Genomic DNA, 20,075 nt, shown 5'->3' on the forward strand with positions numbered 1-20,075 from the left:
ATTGAACCCAGGGCCTTGTATATGCTATGTAAATGCTTTATCACTGAGCTCTTTTTATTTTGTTTTTAGACAGGGTCTCCTTACGTTGCTGAGGCTAGTCTAAACTTGCAATCCCCCTGCCTCAGATTCCCGAGCAGCTGCAATTACAGGTGTGCACACCGCACATGGCCTGGTTGTAGAGTAAATGGGATTATAAACTTATGCCATCATGTACACAAGTACGTGGCAGTTTTATGTACTAAAGAGGGTAGAGACCCAGCACACCACACTAGCCAACCATTGCCACCGTCCAAATCTGAGCCCTTACAGTTCCCAGGGCAGGGTGGACTGAGTCCTTCTGTGAACTATGGGAGGCCCTTTAGTTTCTAAGCCTCCCAAGGGTAACATTTCTCTCCTGCATACACTGCTCTGTAGGTCCCAGCTGGAGCCTGAGTAGAGGCTCCGGAAATGTTGGCTGGAGGAAGGCTGTGACTCAGCCCCACTTTGGGAGAAATGTTTTCTGCCCTTGCACCACGATGGTCTGGGCCAACTCAGGGTGGAGAGCCTTCTCTGTGTCTGTAGAGCTGCCATAAGCAGGAGGCAGACAACTGTCAGCCTGACTGGGGAGGAACATTTCAACTTGGTGATGGGGAGGAGCACGTGCCTGTGAATCCGAGTTTGAGATTTCTAAAAAACAAAAAGCAAAACAACAACAAAAACAGCTAGACATGGTGGCATAAGTTTATAATCCAATTTACTCCCAGAGGCTGAGGAAGGAGGATTGTGAGTTCAAGGCCAGCCTAGGCAACATAGTAGAAACTCTATCCCCCAACCCCACCTTTCTGTAGTATTGGGGGGTTGAGCCCAGGGCCTTGCTCCTGCTAGGGAAGCACTCTACCATTGAGTGACATTTCCAGCCTGATCCGGTCTCTTAAAAAAAAAAAATTTTTTTTTTCTTTTCTAAAAGAAAACTTCCTTAGTCGTTTTTTAAGAAAAACATTTATTTTTTAGTTGGACACAATATCTTTATTTTATTTATTTATTTTTTACATGGTGCTGAGGATCGAACCCAGAGCCTCACCCATGCTAGGGGAGCGCTCTACTGCTGAGCCACAACCCTAGCCCTTCCTTAGTCTTTATACCCTCTAGGGACTAACACCTCCACCTCCAAAACAAAGCCTAATTAGGAACTTGGCCTTTGTCTCCTAAGTCAGTTCCTCAGTGACTCTCCATGTGTGGTGTCAGTACCCAACTCAGTGTCCAATCATCCTCCTCTTCTCTCAGGACCCATGACTCCTACTCACAGCCTCTGTGCTCAGCCCTATGTAGATCCTGGGAAAACCCGGGCCTGAGCCTTTCAGATGGTCCTGGTTTCTAACATCCTTCTGCATGGCCTCACAGCACATCTCAGATGTTGGGTCTGGAATTCTCCCTATAGCCAGGCTGGGTAGGAAATTCTAACTTGAACTGGAGGCTTCTCCCTCCAGAACTGCCAGTGAGAGGTTTCTGCCTCCACAAAGGCCTGATTCAGAAGGAGGTGACCTCAGTGCTGAGGGGAGGGAGGGGCAGGGAAAGGAGGAAGAACAGAATGCTCTCTCAAGTCCTTTAGAGGGCGTGAGGGGCAATTTTAAGGCATCAAGAGACAGGAACAGGAAACTGCTGCTCAGAAATCTCTGGGTAACCTGGAGAAGTTGTTGAGTGTGTGTGGATGACTGCTATCTCTTTGGCCTTGGTTATGTATAGCCTTAGTTTCATGCCACCGTTTTTGGTGGTGCTGGGGATTAAACCCAGGGCTTCATGCCTGTTAAGCACACACTCTACCACTGAGCCACAACCCCATCTTGAGCCCTGTTTCCTTTAAAGCCAATAGTAGACAGGAGCTTCTAGGGCCATCCTGCCTTTCAGTCTGCCAGAAGAGGATCTGCAATTCCTACCCATCTCCAAGTATGGTATGGGCAAAACTCCTCCCTAAACTGGGAGCAGGGGCCAGAGAGGTGGCAGCTAGCCTGGTCTCCATCCCCCCTCATCCCTCAGCCAAGGCCCTCTGGCCCCTGAGGAGTCCCTCACTTCCCAGCTGTTCCCTCCAAAATCCTCCAGGGAGAGAAGCCAGGGGCTGGGGTGGGGGAGGGACGGGCAGCTGCAGGAAAACAGAGTTGGGGAAACTCAGAATCATCCCTAACACCAGCTAGTCCCCTTCACTCCCCTCCCCAGCTGCTTTCTGGAATCCCTTTCATCAGTCCCAGTGTCACACCCAAGTTCACTTGTAAACAGCGACTTCTTCACCCACAGCAAAGACCAGTCCTGGGCTGCCAAGGGAAAGGATATAAGGACAGAGGCCTGGTTCCCACAGGACACTCCTGGCCTGACAGTGGCCACTTAATCCCTGGCCAAAAACAGGGATTAAGTGGCCATTCTTTTAGCCCTAAGAATTTCAACTGGTCCCCTCCCCACCCCACCAGGGAAAGAGGGCATACAAGAATTTCCTTCCCTCCTCCTGACAACTGGCACCAGAGACACAACAGTCCTTCTGAAATGCATCTGTCCCTGGAGAAGGGGCCCATGCATCCCCCTCCAGCTTCCTCCTCACAGGCACTCCAAGAACCTTGGCTACTACCATGGTATGAATTCTTTGGAATAAAATGGACAGCCAGATCAGCCCCTGCCCTTTCAGGTTGGTCAGGAGGAAGGGTAGCTACTTTTAACAGCCCCAAAGGCTTCCAGATTTCAACATTCTTCACTCCCCTTCCCTTGTCCACAGTATAACCCAACAACAAAAAATAGCAGCTGCTGGGGTGGGGAGAGAGAAGGGGTTCCCTCACAATTATTTATAGGACCGCACACCAGTGGTTCTGCAGCCAAGCGGCCTAGGCTCCCCCTCCCAAAGTCCTGGTTAGGCCCATCCTAGCCCAGGCAAAGGAATGGGAAAAGCCACAAAGAAGGTGGCAGAGGCTTGAGTTTAGCCTAACTCTGCAATGTACTTCTTGCTGTGTGACTTTAGGCAAAATATCCAGTCTCTCCAGGACAATCTCCTTCCACCATGTGGAGATTGTTCTAGAACAGTGGTTCTCAAAGAGTGGCTTGGGGATCCTGACGTCCTTTCAAGTTACCTATAAGGTTACAACTATTCTTTTCTTTTTTTCCTTCCAAAAACAATTTTCAGAGTTCTACTAAGACACTATCTATTTTTATTATGCTCATTCTCTCATGATTTTCCAGAGGCTATGCTGTGTGAGATCGTCACAGACCAAATACAGAAGCAGATATAAGAATTCAGTTGCCTTCTACTAAGTCAGACATGACAGACTTATAGAAGTAAACAGTGACTTTTTTTCCAATGTTTTTTCTGTTTTGAAAAATATGTAATTATTTTTCATAAAATATATTAATATATAATGGATTTATTGTTATTTTTACATAAATGAAATAAATGTTTAAAATTTTCAGGTCTCCTCCAACTCCCCCCCCACCCCAGTACTAGGGGCTGATCCTAACTAAGCAAGTGCTCTATTGCTGAGCTACTTTTACTTTTTATTTTATTATTATTATTTTTTGTTGCTGTAGATGAACAGCATGCCTTTATTTTATTTGTTTTTTTTTTTTTTTTATGTGATGCTAAGGATTGAACACAGTGTTTCATACTAGGCAAGTGCTAGGCAAGCACTCTGCCCCTGAATTACAGCCCCAGACCTTTATTTTTTATTTTGAGACAAAGTCTCACTAAGTTTCCCAGACTGGGCTCAAATTTGTGATCTTCCTCCACAGCCTCTGGAGTAGCTGGTGTGCACACAGGTGTGTACCACCATGCCTGAATGGTCCTAAGTTCTAACTTATACTATAGTAAATGTCAATAAGTAAAACACATATAAATTAAAGTTCTTTGGGGTTTTCAATTTTGAAGAACGTACTGGGGTCTTCAGACAAAAAAGTTTAAAAACCATTTTTCTGGTAGAATTTACTGTGATGAAAATGCTTAGTCTGGGCTGTCTGCTATGGTAGACAGTAGCTATAGGTGGCTACTGTGTATTTGAAATATAGGCAGTCCAACTGAGAACTGAACTTTTAAAGTAAATTTTAGACAGCCACGTGTAGTTAGTGGCCATTGCTCTGGATGGTGAAGTTTGAGAAGACCCCTGAGATATCTTGGCTAGAACATTGTAGGTCAATGCTCTTCTCCACAGGGAATGAGAGTGGGAAAGGGTTAGGACTTGATGCTCATTCCTGTCCCTAGGCTTTTGCTTACACTATTTTTCACTCTCTGCCTCAACCAAAGGAAAGCCATGTCAGGCACATTGTCAATCTTGCTGGCTATATTATTTGTTGGAGTTGCTTTCTAATTCTCTGCAATAACTCTATTCTCTTTCTACTCTCCTCAAGCTTCTGGCCCATTACCTATCCTCCTGTTTTCCCAGAGGGTTAAAGCTGGCAAAGGGAAACTCCCTCAAACCTCCTGCCATCTTCCCAGCCCCATGGGAATCCTACCTATCCCGTCATTGCCTCTATTACAACAGAGGAACTGCCTCTCCTCAGCCCAGGCTAGTCCTTCCTGACTCAGACAGCCTCTGTTCATGTCTTCAGAATGGACATTCTGAAGGGATCTTTCCCATTCAGTTTTTTTTTTTTTGGTACTGGAGATTGAACTCAGGCACACTTAACCACTGAGCCATATCCCCAGCCCTTTTATGTATTTTACTATGAAACAGGGTCTTGCTGAGTTGCTTAGGGCCTCACTAAGTTACCGAGGCTGGCTCTGAACGTGGGATCTTCCTGCCTCAGCCTCCAAAGCTGCTGGGATCACAGGCATATGCCACTAAGCCTGGCTCCCACTTTTTTTTTTTTTTGTGTGTGTGTGTGTGGTGCTGGGGATTGAACCCAGGGCCTTGAGAGAAGCACTTCACCAACTGAGCTATATCCCCAGCCCTCCCGTTCATTTTTAAAACTTGTTAGGCTTCTTTCATTTTAAAAACAATTCTTTCCAGACATTTATCCTGATACTGCCCTTCAAAGCCAAACTAAAAAAATAAAAAGCTGTCTTCTCATCTTTTTGTCAATCTTGTCCTATTTAGCAGTAACCACAACAATAAATCCAAATATTTTTCAGGCTTCATTGCCTTCTCAGGTATAAATGTCTCTGATGACTTTTTCCTCCTGCATTTTTTCTTTTTGGTGGCACTGGGGATTGAACCAGGGGTGCTCTATTCCTGAGCTACATCTCCAGTTCTTTTCATTTTTATTTTGAGACAGAGTTTCACTAAGTTACCCAGGATGGCCTCGAACTTGAGATCCTCCTGCTTTAGCTTTCTGAGTCACCAGGATTACAGGCATGTGCCACCCCATCCAGCAGCACTTTTTTTTAAAGCTTTGAAATACAGTTCACATCCCATACGATTTACCTATTTAAAGTGTATGATTCAGTGTTTTGGTTTGTTTTTCTTGGTACCGGGGATTGAATCCAGGGGACACTCTACCAATGAGCTACATCCCCAGCCCTTTTTTTAAAAAATAAAAAATTTTGAAATAGGTCTGCTAAGTTGCCCAGGCTGGCCTTTAACTTGTGATCCTCCTTCCTCAATCTTCTGTCTGGCATCCTGGGCATTTTTGCATTTTGGAAATGTTTCCCAACTTGAATCTGTCTGATATATTTTTAATATTTTTATTTTTATTTATTTATTTTTAGTTGTAGATGGACACAATACTTTTATTTTATTTATTCATTTTTATGTGGTACTGAGGATTAAACCCAGTGCCTCACACACTCACACATACTAGGCAAGTGCTCTACCACTGAGCTACAACCCAGCCCCTTGTCTGATATTCTTGCTGATCAAATTAAGGTCATGTTTTTTTGGGAAATATCACCAAATGTGCTTTTCTCAGTGATTGTATTGGGGTATGCATGAGGTCAAGATGTCTCACTACTGGTGATGTTTTAACTTTGACCACTTGGCCAGCTGGTATCTATTTGCAAGTTTCTCTATTGTAAATTTACTGTTTTTCCTTTTGTATTTAATAAATATTTTGGAAGGCAGTATGCTGTGATTACCCAACTATTCTGTTTCTCTTTAAAATTTCATTCACTGGCCGGGCATGGTGGCACTTGCCTGTAATCCCAGAGGCTCAGGAGACTGAGGAGAATCGTGAGTTCAAAGCCAGCTTCAGCAATTCAGTGAGGCGTTAAGCAACTCAGTGAGACCTTGACTTTAATAAAATACAAAATAGGGGTAGGGATGTGGCTCAGTGGTTGAGTGCTCCTAAATTTCATTCACTGATTTTAGGCTCTATCAGTGGATCTTGCTTGTATTAATTACTATGATGTTCCAATGATAATTTTCCATTTCCCTTATTTCCTGTAAGGAAGAATTGTCCATTCATTCCCATTTTTTAAATTTATAAACTTACATTGTTACAATTACTTATATTATTATGAATTAACTGATATTTATTTACTATGGGTTGTAATCCAATACTATCCTCAATTATTTCGTTGCTTAAACTCTGGCTTTGGCCATTGAGAATCTTTCAGATTGGCTTATGTATCCTTTTAAAATGCCCTTTTATTTTGGCACTTCCTTAATTTCTGGCTCCATAAGACATTTCAAGTTTTTCTCATATTTTCCCTGTCACAATCACTTTTCCAAGGAGCATTCTATTGGAGCGATTTTCTAAAACTATAAATCTGATTATGTTTTTCCCACTTCAAATCTTCCCATAACCTCCTATTGGTTTGGGGATAAACCAATACCCTCAACACAATCCTAGAAGTCCATTGGTCTTATCCTAAAGCAATTCTTCTGAAAAGCTTTCTTGGGCTGACATAGCATTCAATGGTCTCTCTTCTTCTTCTTCTTTTTTTTTTTTTTTAATATTTATTTATTTTTAGTTGGACATGATACCTTTATTTCACTTATTTATTTTTATGTGGTGCTGAAGATTGAACTCAGGGTTTCGCACATGTAAGGCGAGTGCTCTACTGCTGAGCCACAACCCCTGCCCCATTGGTCTCTCTTGTTAAAGTGACTCCAGCAGGATTCCTATTTCAAAAAGCAGTGTGTTCTGTGCTGTCTCTGTGAGGAGAGACTTCTCATGCTCTGCTGGAAGGAAAGTTCTCCAGGGAGGAGGGCTGCATTTCTGGACTCCACCCACACCCTATAGGAGGATCACAAGTTCGAGGTCAGTCTGGGCAACTTAGTGAGATCTTGGCTCAAAATAAAAAGGGGTTGGGGGCTGGGGTTGTAGTTCAGTGGTAGAGCACTTGCCTAGCATGTGTGAGGCACTGGGTTCGATTCTCAACATCACATATAAATAAATAAAATAAAGGTCCATCAACAACTAAAAATATTAAAAGGGGGGGGGGGTTGGGGATGTAGCTCAGAGGTACAGCTCCCCTGTGTTCAATTCCCAGTACTACCAAAAAAAAAAAAAAAAAAAAAGAGCAAAGAGACACTTCTCAAAAGAAGACATACGAACAGCCAATAGGTATATGCAAAAACATTTGGCATCACTAATCATCAGGGAAATGCAAATTAAATTAAAACCACAATGAGATAACCTCTTCTACCTGTTACAATGGCTATTATTACAAAGATGAAAGACAACAAGTGTTGGTCAGGGTATGGAGAAAAGGCACACTGTTGAGGGGAATATAAACTAGTATAGTCATTGTTGGAAACTGTATAGAAGTGCCTTAAAAATTAAAAATAGAAGCACCATATGATCCAGCAATTCCACTACTGGGTATACAGCCAAAGGATATGAAATCAGTATGTTGAACAGAAATCTGTACTCCAATGTTAATTGCAGCATTATTTACAATATCCAAGAGGTGGACTTAGCCTGCATTAACAGATGAGTGTATAAGAGAAAATGTGCCATATATACACAGTAGAATACTATTCAATTTCAAAAACAAAGAAAATTCTGTCATTTGCCAAAACTGGATGAATTTAGAGGACATTATGCTAAGTGAAATAAGTCAAGCACACAAAAACAAAATACCACATGATCTCACTTACATGCAGAATCTCAAAAAGTAGAACTCAGAGAAGCAGAGATTAAAATGGTAGCTAACAAAGGCTTTGAGGGGGTTGTCAAAAGATACAAAAATTTCAGTCAGACAGAAAAATAAGTTCAAGAGATCTGTTGCACATCATGGGGACTATAGTTCACAATGTGTTATAAACTCGAAAATAGCTAAGAAAGTAGATTTTAAGTATTCTCACCCCTAAAGTGAGAAAATGTATATGTTAAATTGCTTGATTTAGCCATTCTGCAATATATCCATATATCAAGATATCATTTTGTACATCATAAATGTATATAATTTTCATTTGTTAATTTAAAATAAGATAGGCAAATAACTGTAATGCAAAGGAAGGTTCACTAGAGAAGTCTTTTGAAGAACTTAAAAAAGTCATCAAGTGAATTGAGCCCCTAAAGACAAACAAGGTTTATATAGAAGGGAAAGAAGATCATTTGAAGGCACCAGAGAAGTGAGGAGGCAGAAATCTCATGTGTGTATGTAAATGGAATGACTCAGTGCTGCTGGATCTAGGGGCACCTGAAGGTGAGTGTTTCCTGCTCCCCTCATCTGGGCCAGTTCCCAACTCACTTGTTTCCCATCCCTGGGCAGAATGAGGGAGTCAGCATCTTTTTAAGATCTTGGGCATAACTAGTGACATATGCTAGGTCCTGTAGGAGAAACGGAGGCAGAGAGGCTCCTAGAGGTGATAATGGAGCTGACTGTTGGAACATCAACTACATATTCTCAAATCTGAGATGGAACTGTGGGCTGGGATTGTGGCTCAGCAGTAGAGCGCTTGCCTCTCACGAGTGGGTTCGATCCTCAGCACCACATAAAAATAAACAAAATAGAGATATTGTATCCATGTATAACTAAAAAATATATTTTTTTTTTAAAAAAAAAGGGACTGTGAGTTCTCGGGCTTTACCTACAGGCCTAGGAAAGCTGGGTAGATATACTTCCAGCTCCTCACTATACCCATGACCCAGTGCCCAACTCCATATCCTGCTTCTTTTTAACGAAAGAATTAGGCTCTGGCAGTTTTCTGCACTCACACAGCTCCAGTGCTACACCAGCCATCCAGCCAGTGCACAGATGTCACCTCCAAAGCTGCCAGCTCTGCTCCAGAGGACAGTATCTCTGGTTCACCCACAAACTTCCACTGGGTTATGCTCTTGTTTATGCTTACAAATGGGAGACAGGCTTCTGGATTCTGGTTCTGGCTGGGCATGATCCTTGGGGGAGTAGAGAAAAGTCAAGAACTCCTTTGGGCCTCAATTTTATTATCTTTAAAATGGAAATAAGTCTTCTTTGACTCCTCTCTCAGCAGGGCATAGAAGAGAAGGATGATATCATGTCTAGGAAAGGATTGCAGCTGAGAAGACAGGTCCCCTTGTGCAGAACAAGGGGGAGGGGAAGCCTGCCAGCTTTGATGTTGTCTTTCTCCATCAAGAGCTGCAGGCTTCCTGGGAAAGCAGTGGGGGAGGACAGAGGAAGGGAGAGCAAAGCCAAGAGCTTTTAGCCTTCTTCTAGCCTGGGGGACAGGAAGTGAGGTGCTGTCTACAGAGGAAATGAAAAGTGAACACCCCCCCAACTTCCCTTTCAGCCTATAGTGGAAAGCAGGTTCCAGCTTCAGGAGCTTGCAGGCTTGGAGCTGGGGAAATAGAAGGCCACACAGTGGAGTGGGGAGGAGGCACCATCAGCACCATCTGGCAGAGAATGGGGTCTCTGTCTTGGACACTGTAAGGGGCCAGGATATCGCACAGATTGGGGAAGAGATTAGAAGAGAAGCCAATGAAGCACTCAGGTGTTCACATGGTACCATATCTGCAGTCCTGGCTGGACTCCTGCCTCCAGCAATGTGTCATACAAAGCTCTGGGCACATTCCTCACATGCACACACAACTCTGTGTCTTTGCTCTTACTACACATCCTTTCTGTCCTGGGGTACGAACCTCAGGGCACTCTTACCACTGAGCTACGTTCCCCAATCCTTTCAATTTATTTTATTTCACGACAAAGGTCTCACTAGGTTGCTCAGGCTGGCCTTGAACCTGTGCTACTCCTACCTCAGCCTCCTGAATAGCTGGGTTTACAGGCATGTACCACCATACCCAGCTATTTTTAATTTTTTTAAAGAGAAGGGTTTTTTTTTTTAATATTTATTTTTTAGTTGTAGTTGGATACAACACCTTTATTTTGTTTATTCATTTTTATGTGGTGCTGAGGATAGAACCCAGGGCCTTGCACATGCTAGGGAAGCACTCTACTGCTGAGCCACAACTCATAGCCCCTATTTTTATTTTTTAATTGACATACATGTACTGACTTATGAGGTACAATATTGTAAATCAATACATGTATTTAACCTGTAATGATCAAATCAGTGTTGCACATGTCCTTTCTTTGTAGCCCCTATCACAACTATAATTTTAGAACTGTTATTTGATGAATGTGAACTGTTTTTTGGTACTGGGGATGAAGTCCAGGGGCGCTTAACCTCTGACCCACATTTCCAGCCCTTTTTATATTTTATTTTGATACAGGGTCTTGCTAAGTTGCTGAGGTTGATTTTGAATTTGTGATCTTCTTGCCACAGCCTCCTGAGCTGCTGGGATTACAAGCTCCTTTTCTTAAAATTTGAGACTGGGTCTCCCTAAGTTGCTCAGAGCCTAAATTGCTAAGGCTGGCCTTGAACTTGCAATCTTACTGCCTCAGACTCCCAAGTCACTGGGATTATAGGCATGTGCCACCATGCCTGACTAAATGTGGACTTTCTTGATCACCATTGTATCCTATAGTCTAGCACAACACTAGCACACATTATGTTCTAGAATATTTACTGGCTGAATGAATGGCCTGGCCAGACCCTGAAAATTTCTCACAGGCTTGTTTGGGACAAAATCCTGACATCTGAATGAAGATCAGAATATAGAGTTGAATGATTTTGCTCATGGTTTGAGGCCAACTAGGGGATCCTGAGTTGGGTGCTTTGGTCTGAATGTCTGCATCCCCACTCCTCTAAATTTATACACTAAAATCCTAACTCCCAAGATGATGTTATGAGGAGGGTCTCTAAGAGGTGATCTGGTCATGGAAGTGGTGCCCTCATGAATGATATTAGTGCCTTTATAAAAGAGGCCCAAGAGAAAAAAAGAGGCTTTGTCTAATGAGCCAGAAACCAGGCCTTCACAAGACACCACATCTGCTGGCACCTGGATCTTGGATTTGCCAGACTCCAGAGGTTTAAAAAATAAATCTCTGTTTATAAGCTACCCAGCTTATGATATTTTTGTTATAGCAGCCTGATAGACTAAGACAACCAGAAACAGCAGATCTAACAGAGGTGGCAAGTACTTTCTAAAGCTCCTCTCAGCTGTGGTCATCCATCCTCTTCCTGTATGAGAAGGAAGTGATCACATCCCTAGGACATGAGAGCATGTGAGGTCTGGTCAGATGAATATGGGGACTCTGACTACAAGACACTAAAGCCGGGCTAGGGATGTGGCTCAAGCGGTAGCGCGCTCGCTTGGCATGCGTGCGGCCCGGGTTCGATCCTCAGCACCATATACAAAGATGTTGTGTCCGCCGAGAACTAAAAAATAAAAAAAAATAATAAAAAAAAAAAGACACTAAAGCCTTTACTCCGTTTCTTCCATAGAGCTAAGAGAGGCCCTTGTTCCTCCAGGCTGCAGTGTGGCAGGGTAGCACCACTATTCAGTAGCTAGTCAGGGGCACATCTGCATATTTAAGAACTGGGTTCAGTACCCTGTTCAGGGATAGGCAGAACCAACATCATCAAAATGGTGATATTACCCAAGGTTCTCTACAGGTTCAACGCAATGCCAATCAAAATCCCAACGGCATTTCTGGTAGAAATAGATAAAGCTATCATGAAATTCATATGGAAAAACAAAAGACCCAGAATAGCAAAAGCAATTCTAAGCAGGAAGTGTGAATCGGGAGGTATAGCAATACCAGATTTCAAACTGTACTACAGAGCAATAGTAACAAAAATAGCATGGTACTGGTACCAAAACAGGCAGGTGGACCAATGGTAAAGAATAGAGGACACAGAGACCAATCCACAAAATTACAACTTTCTTATATTTGATAAAGGCGCTAAAAGCATGCAATGGAGAAAGGATAGCATCTTCAACAAATGGTGCTGGGAAAACTGGAAATCCATATGCAACAAAATGAAGCTGAACCCCTTTCTCTCGCCATGCACAAAAGTAAATTCAAAATGGATCAAGGACCTAGATATCAAATCAGAGACTCTGCACCTGATAGAAGAAAAAGTTGGCTTCAATCTACACATTGTGGGGTCGGGCTCCAAATTCCTTAATAGGACGCCCATAGCACAAAAGTTAATAACTAGAATCAACAAATGGGACTTACTCAAACTAAAAAGTTTTTTCTCAGCAAGAGAAACAATAAGAGAGGTAAATAGGGAACCTACATCCTGGGAACAAATCTTTACTCCTCACACTTCAGATAGAGCCCTAATATCCAGAATATACAAAGAACTCAAAAAATTAAACAACAAGATAACAAACAACCCTATCAACAAATGGGCCAAGGACCTGAACAGACACTTCTCAGAGGAGGACATACAATCTATCAATAAGTACATGAAAAAATGCTCACCATCTCTAGCAGTCAGAGAAATGCAAATCAAAACCACCCTAAGATACCATCTCACTCCAGTAAGATTGGCAGCCATTATGAAGTCAAGCAACAATAAGTGCTGGCGAGGATGTGGGGAAAAGGGTACACTTGTACATTGCTGGTGGAACTGCAAACTGGTGCGGCCAATATGGAAAGCAGTATGGAGATTCCTAGGAAAGCTGGGAATGGAACCACCATTTGACCCAGCTATCGCCCTTCTCGGTCTATTCCCTGAGGACCTTAAAAGAGCATACTATAGGGATACTGCCACATCAATGATCATGGCAGCACAATTCACAATAGCTAGACTTTGGAATCAACCCAGATGCCCTTCAATAGATGAATGGATTAAAAAACTGTGGCATTTATACACAATGGAGTATTATGCAGCACTAAAAAATGACAAAATCATGGATTTTGCAGGGAAATGGATGGCATTAGAGCAGATTATGCTAAGTGAAGCTAGCCAATCCTTAAAAAACAAATGCCAAATGTCTTCTTTGATATAAAGAGAGCAACTAAGATCAGAACAGGGAAGAAGAGCATGAGGAAAAGATTAACATTAAACAGAGACGAGTGGGGGGAGAGAAAGGGAGAGAGAAGGGAAACTATGGAAATGGAAGGAGACCCTCATTGTTACACAAAATTACATATAAGAGTTTGTGAGGGGAAAGGGAAAAAAAAAACAAGGGAGAGAATTAAACAACAGCAGATGGGGTAGAGAGGGAAGATGAGAGGGAAGGGGAGGGGGGATAGTAGGGGATAGGAAAGGTAGCAGAATACAACAGTCATTAATATGGTATTATGTAAAAATGTGGATGTGTAACCGATGTGATTCTGCAACTTGTATTTGGGGTAAAAAATGGGAGTTCATAACCCACTTGAATCAAACATATGGAAGATGATATGTCATGAGCTTTGTAATGTTTTGAACAACCAATAAAAAAAAAAAAGAACTGGGTTCATTCTAGTAAACTGGGAAGGAGGCAAAGTCTAGTAGAGAGCAGAGGCAAGGATAAGAGGTTGGAAAAGGAGAAGAGCTTGAAGTAGATGAGGGTAAGGTTGGTAAATGACTCCTGGAATGAGTGCCTAGAGCTACTGCAGACAGGTTCTAGGGGTGTCTCAACAGATCCCTGCACAAAAGAACCAATTATATCCCCCACATCAAGCCAGCTAAGGGTAAGGTTAATCAGCCCCTGGGAACTCAGGTGCTGAGTACCCCAGGGCCGCATCCCAGGAGTTTCAAGGCCTTTTGCAGCTTGTCTAGGAAAAGTCATTAATCCTCTTCCCAAAGGGTCAGGGTCAGAAGCAAATCCAGGCTGAGAGTAAGAATTGTAGACTAATCTCCCCTAAGTAGCATCCACCACTCAAGTCTTGTGGACAAAAGAAGGAAAATAGAATAGGGTCTTCTTGCCTTTAAAATAGCTATAATTTTAGGTGGACACGGTAGTGCATACCTGTAATCCTACTGACTCAGGAGGCTGAGGCAGGAGGACTGCAAATTTGAGGCCAGCCTCAGCAACTTACTGAGATCCTCTTAGAAAGGAAAACCAAAATAAAAAATGGGCTGATGGTATAGTTCAGTAGTAGAGCACCCTTGGGTTAAATCCCTACTACTACTACTACTTCTACTACCAAAAAAAAAAAAAAAGACATGTAAGAACACTTGCCTAGCAAGTATGAAGTTCAATCCTCAGTGTCAAAATATAAATATATATATATATATATATATATATATATATATATAAAAATAGGTATATTTATTTAAAGCTAGGGAGTACTGGAAAACTCCTAGAGCTCAAGGACCAGCATGAGGTTCAGGGTGCTGGGCCTGAATGTGTTCTTCTCAGAAGCTGCTGGGTTTTTAGAAATCAGTAATAACAGCAACGATAATTCACCTTAATAACAGCCTGGCCTCCTTGAGCCTCTTTCATCTACATAACTTCCAGTGCTGGGAAAATGGTAATTATGGAGCAGGTGCCACACCCCATTGATGATGTGTTATTAATCCATGAGCACTAGCTGAGAAACTGAGGTCCAGAGAGAAGGATCTTGCCTTGCACAGAACTAAGAACCTAGGTATGGAAGAGAGCTGTCCAGTGGGGAACCAGAGGTGCTGGCTCTGCCACACCTGCTATTTCGGGAAGATGCTGAAGACAGGGGCACTCATTTCAGATCTGGGTTTGGTGAGAAGGTGAGGAAAACCCCAGACATTTGTCCCAAGTCCCTTCCCCAGGCCCTTGGCAGGAGTTCTTGAGCTCCTGCACCACTTTCCCAGAGTGTGGCAAAGCCAGTCAATGGCCGCCTGAGCATCCTCACCATCTCTATGGTACTCTCAGGCATCACAGGCTAAGCAAGGGCTCAGTCCTTTGAACAGCTCCACACTACAGGCACATTCCATGATGAGGAAGCAGAGAGCACTTGGCAGCTGGGCAGGGGGATCAGATTAAGAGCACATCAAGAAGTGTTCTTTTAGCTTAGTGGCTTCCTTGCATGCCCAAAGTTCTGGGTTCAATCCACAGGACATTAAAAAAAAAAAAAAAAAAAAGTGGGAATACTATTCTTGGGATCCCAGCTCATCTTTGTAGCCTCCATTCATCTTTGGCATTGATCCAAAATAATAAGCTCTTTCCTTTAGCAAGGTCTGTCTGGTCACTACCCTAGAAATTTGCAAAAAAAAAAAAAAAAGCCTAAGGATGGAAAGGTTAGGCAAAAAGTCAATAGACCAAAGCTCTTAGTGATAAAGAAGCAGCAGAATCAAACTGTAGCATAGAAGGAAGTGGCAGAAACCCAAATTAGTTTGGAAGAATAAAGACAGAGGCATTGCATACATAGATGCATCCATAGCCTACTATGTGTCTACTACTGTGGCAGATACTGGAAATTTATCTCAGCTCAAGGACAAATGTTAAGTGCTAAGCCAAGTAGCAAATAATGGCCTTATCCTCTACCCCTTCAGGACAGTGTCTAGGGGAAAATATTACAGGTCTTGTTCTAAGGGATTTAAAGTTTTTTTTTTCTTCAGTATGTCAGAAAGCTAACCAGAGTCCCTGAGGGCCCTGGGATAACATTCTGACCCTCTAAGTGCCAGATTTGATAACTAGCCTTACAGCAGAATGCAACCATGTAAAACTAGAGGCCAGAGTCAAGAGTCCTACTGACATTCACCACTGCATCATTCACCACCATGTGAATCATTTCCCCCTCTGGACTTCAGTTTCCCCATTTTTAACTTGAGGGCGTTGGACTAGACTGTCTCTAGGATTCCTTCCAGCCTGTGGAAGCTCCACATTGTTTTGATGTGGTGGCAGATCTCAGATTGATTTACATAAATTTGCATGTTCAATCAGAAATCCCAAACTCCAAGTATAGAAAATCCAATCAGTCCATTAGCACAGCCAGACAGGCTAGAGAAGCCTGCCAGTTTCGATTGAGGGTTGTCAAAGCAGACGGTGGTAGTAATGGTGACTTGGGGGTAGAGGGTGGGGGAAGCAAGAGTGGGAAAGGGCATTTGTTCTGAGAAATGCAGCTCTGGGGTTCCAGGACTGATGGGGTTAGGGACCCTGCTCTGGCAATCAGGCAAGGGTCTTTTATCCTTCTGCTCCTAACGGGGCCTCTGCTGGCCAGCCTCAGAGCCACACCCCAAGAAGGAAGATCAGCCTCTGCCTAGCAACAGCTGCATCCTTCACTCTGACAGGGACTCTACCATTAGCCACTTTCTGGGAAACTGACTTCCCTGGGAGCTTCCATTATCCATTTCAAGAGCTCCCAGCAGTGAGGAAGGTTTCCTTGGGGTCTGACCTAAATACCTCCTGCTGCAGCTTCACCCATATATACAGGGGAGAGGGGTTCCCAGGCCCAATAGAGCCAGCAGAGGGAAAAGCAATGCAGGAGAATATGCCTCATATTCAACCAATCTGAAGGCCTCTCTAACTACCACCTCTCCTTCAACATTCCCCTTCACCTGGGAGACCAAAGATGAAAACAAACAAGAACGTAAGGCCTTTTGGCTCTTGAGCTGGAAAGCAAGTCCCAACCTGGAGAGAACCGACTCCTGAGAAAGCCTTACCCACAGGAGACAAGGGGGCTGGGAAAGATGGGGTGGGGGACAGCTTCTTGTTGCTGGAGCTGTTGAGCTGGCATGGCAGGGCCTGGGAGGCTGGCTGGACTAGGTGAGGGTAGCAGGGAAAATTCAGCCCCTTGCCTGGGAGCTGGGGTGGTAAGTACACAGAGGTGAAGTGGGTAGAGTCAGGGGGTGGGATGGGCAATAGCAGTGGGGCCCTCTTTGCCCTTTTCCCATAAGAGGGTAGATGAGTGTGCTATGCTTCCTGGCCCAGATCCTAAAACAAGTCCCAACAGCTGAGATGCAAACTGTCTCCTGGGAATCTGCTTACCCTGCTGGCCTTTGGCTGCCTCCTCCTCTCAACCCCTCCCCAAAGGTCCAACTCAAAGACTGGCTGAGCCAGATGTCTCATCAGAGGCCTTGATGGGTGGGCCAAACCCAAGCAGGAGTTCATATCCCAAGGCACCAGGGGTGAGCAGAACAATGAGTATTCCTGGGCAGGACAAGGGAGTCTGCTCCTCTCTAACCTTAGTTCTAATCCTAAGCAACTATGACACCTCACACCTTAGCTCTCTAAATGGAACCAGCCTGCCAGAGGACCATTCTCACCTCTAGAGTTGCCTAATAGTATAATCATTCAGTATCAAAAAGGGGATTTTAGAGCTTTCTAGTCCCACTGGCGAATTTAAAAAATGATGGAAACTGAATCCCTGAGAGGGAAATTGTCTTGGAAAGGCCATAGGAAGAGAAGGGCCCAAAGATTCTCTCAGAGAGTATATGTATATGTGTGTCTTCATTTATTGTATTTTGTGTGTATTACTGGAGATTGAACCGAGGGGTGCTCTACCAACAAGCTACACCCCTGGCCCTTTTCAGAATTCTTTGGAGACAGGTTCTGAGTTGCCCAAGCTGGCACTAAATTTGTGATCCTCCTGCCTGAGCCTCCTGAATTGCTGGGATTACAGGCATGCACCACAATGGGCCTCTCCATCCATATTGATATCAGCTCAGTCCCCATACACACAGGTTTCCACTTGCCTATCATGAAATACCTTCTCCCCTGCGGCCAAGACATTGGCCTCTCTGGGTTCTCACTCTCCCCTCAAAGGCCTGAGTTGGAGAAAGATGCTGAAGGACCAGAGACACAAATGCACAGACAACAGATCTTAAAAACAAAATTGAACTACTTGGGATTACCCCTTAGACAGGAATATATATGGTTTCTCTGGGGTGAAAAACTCACCAAACCCAGGTTGGTTTTAGGAAAGGGTGGGGGAAAGAATTTGAGAGGTAAATTTTGTGTCTTCCTTCTGGCTAGACAAGGGGTCTCAAGAGAGCCAGCTGACATAATGTCTCTAAGAGAGGGTCTGCAATAAGGCAACTGGGCTACATTCATTTTCCCCCAAAGTAATGATCCCCTCTCTATCTGTTGCCAGACCTCTCCTGCCCCAGGCCTCTGGCTACAACTATTTCCTCTGGCTGACAATTGTGCTTAGGCAGGAGGACCTTAGGGGGGAGGCAGAGAAGTGGTAGGGAGGGAATAGAGGGATTGCCCCTAAAGCCAGGGAACCCCTCAATCTAAGACACCAGTAGCAGCTGGGCAGATTGGGTGGGCTTGGCTGATACAGGTCTGAGCAGCCTGGAAAACCAGGCCTATGAGAGGTGAGGGCCCTCTATGCCCTTGGGGCAATGCCAAGGCTGGAGAAACGTAGGGGGTTCGGCCCAGGATAAGAAGAAGGTAGACAGGGTGATGGCCAGCCACTTTCTTGGGCTCTATGCTAACTAGACCAGGGGAACGGGAGACACAGATTCTCTGCATTCTTTTGACACCGCAACCAGGACCCTGAGAGCCTTTTCTGCGGGGACTGCCCGGTCCCTATCCTGGCCCAACCCTTCACCCTCCCTCAGCTTTTCTTCTGTTTGCTGCCCGCCAGGATCCCTCCTCCTTCCCGCAGCCCCTTAAGCTTCGGAAGGGCTGTTCCGGGACACCAGGTCTCTCCGTCTTTCCCCGCCTCCCCCACGCCCTACCGCCCCAGGCTGTGGGGACTGGAAGAAGTGCGAAGAGGAGCCCCAGGCTCGTCTCCGCGCCTGCGCTTTGGGGAGCCCCCCCCCCAAACAACCTGGCACCGCTAAGCAGCACCCGGACCTTGGGACCCGGGTTGGGTAGAGTACGCAGCTGGGGCAAGGTCAGTGCTTTCGAAGCGGGAGGGAGGCAGGCCACCGGAACATCCCCCACTCCCGAAAGTTTCCCTTCCGGGGCCACGGAGTGTGCGCGAGGATGGCGCAGGGGGCNGGCTTTAAAGGGGCCAGCGAACCCCGCCCCTTGCCTAGACGCCGCCTCCCTCGTCCTGCGCAGCCAATCCGCGTTCATCATGGATGTGCACCCCTCCCACCTCCTCCAGATGTTCCCAGGACAAGAGCTAAGTCTGCCCGGCCGGCGCGCGCCGCTTCCGCTCGGGTGGGGAGGGCCTCCCCTCCCCCTATGGAGAAACACTCTCGTCAGGCCTTCCTTGGCCTGTTACACACCTCCCCAGCGTCGCCATCGGGAACCCCGGGCTGTGCCGAGCAGGGTAGAATGGGGCCGTCTGCAGAGAGAAAACTTAAGTAGGTACGCGCGAGCCCACGGGCTTGCGCGTCGGTTTTCGTGGGGCTGGGCGTGCACGTGTGTATGTGGTTGTGAACGTTGGTGTTTGCAATTTTGCCTTCCTACATACGTGTTGGGTGTAAATTCAGGGGAAGAGTCTTGAGTTCTTCCTTGGCCTTAAGTGCGAAGTGCCTCTCTCTTCGTCCTCGAGGATCGGATCTTCCCAGTGGTCTGGAAAACTGGGCACTTAGGAAATGGCTCTGCTTGTGGGTGAACAGCGCTGTCCGTTTCCTTTTTTTTTTTTTTTTTTTAAATATTTATTTATTTATTTTAGTTTTCGGCGGACACAACATCTTTGTTTGTATGTGGTGCTGAGGATCGAACCCGGGCCGCACTCATGCCAGGCGAGCGTGCTACCGCTTGAGCCACATCCCCAGCCTTGTCCGTTTCCTTACTAGCTTAAGAGCAGGCAAAGTGCACAAAAAGAATACATCCTTGTTTGGGGTCACTTACTATATTGGGGAGGGGCAGGGGTACCAGTTTGAACCACCTGCTTAAAGAGGAAATAGGTCAAACAGTACACCAGGCCAATATAGAGGCTTAGAGCTCCCTTCATTGCTGTTCTTATTGGTCCTTGATTAAACATCATTGTCTGGATAGTTTATAATCCTCACAAGCCCACATCTGGGCACTAGCCAGGATATTCAGATTCTAAATTGCGTTCTGCAGGGAAATAGAAAGGTATTACTAGACATTGTTTG

Source organism: Marmota marmota, unplaced genomic scaffold, assembly GCF_001458135.2.
Source record: "Marmota marmota marmota unplaced genomic scaffold, marMar, whole genome shotgun sequence".
Taxonomy (NCBI): Eukaryota; Metazoa; Chordata; class Mammalia; order Rodentia; family Sciuridae; genus Marmota; species Marmota marmota.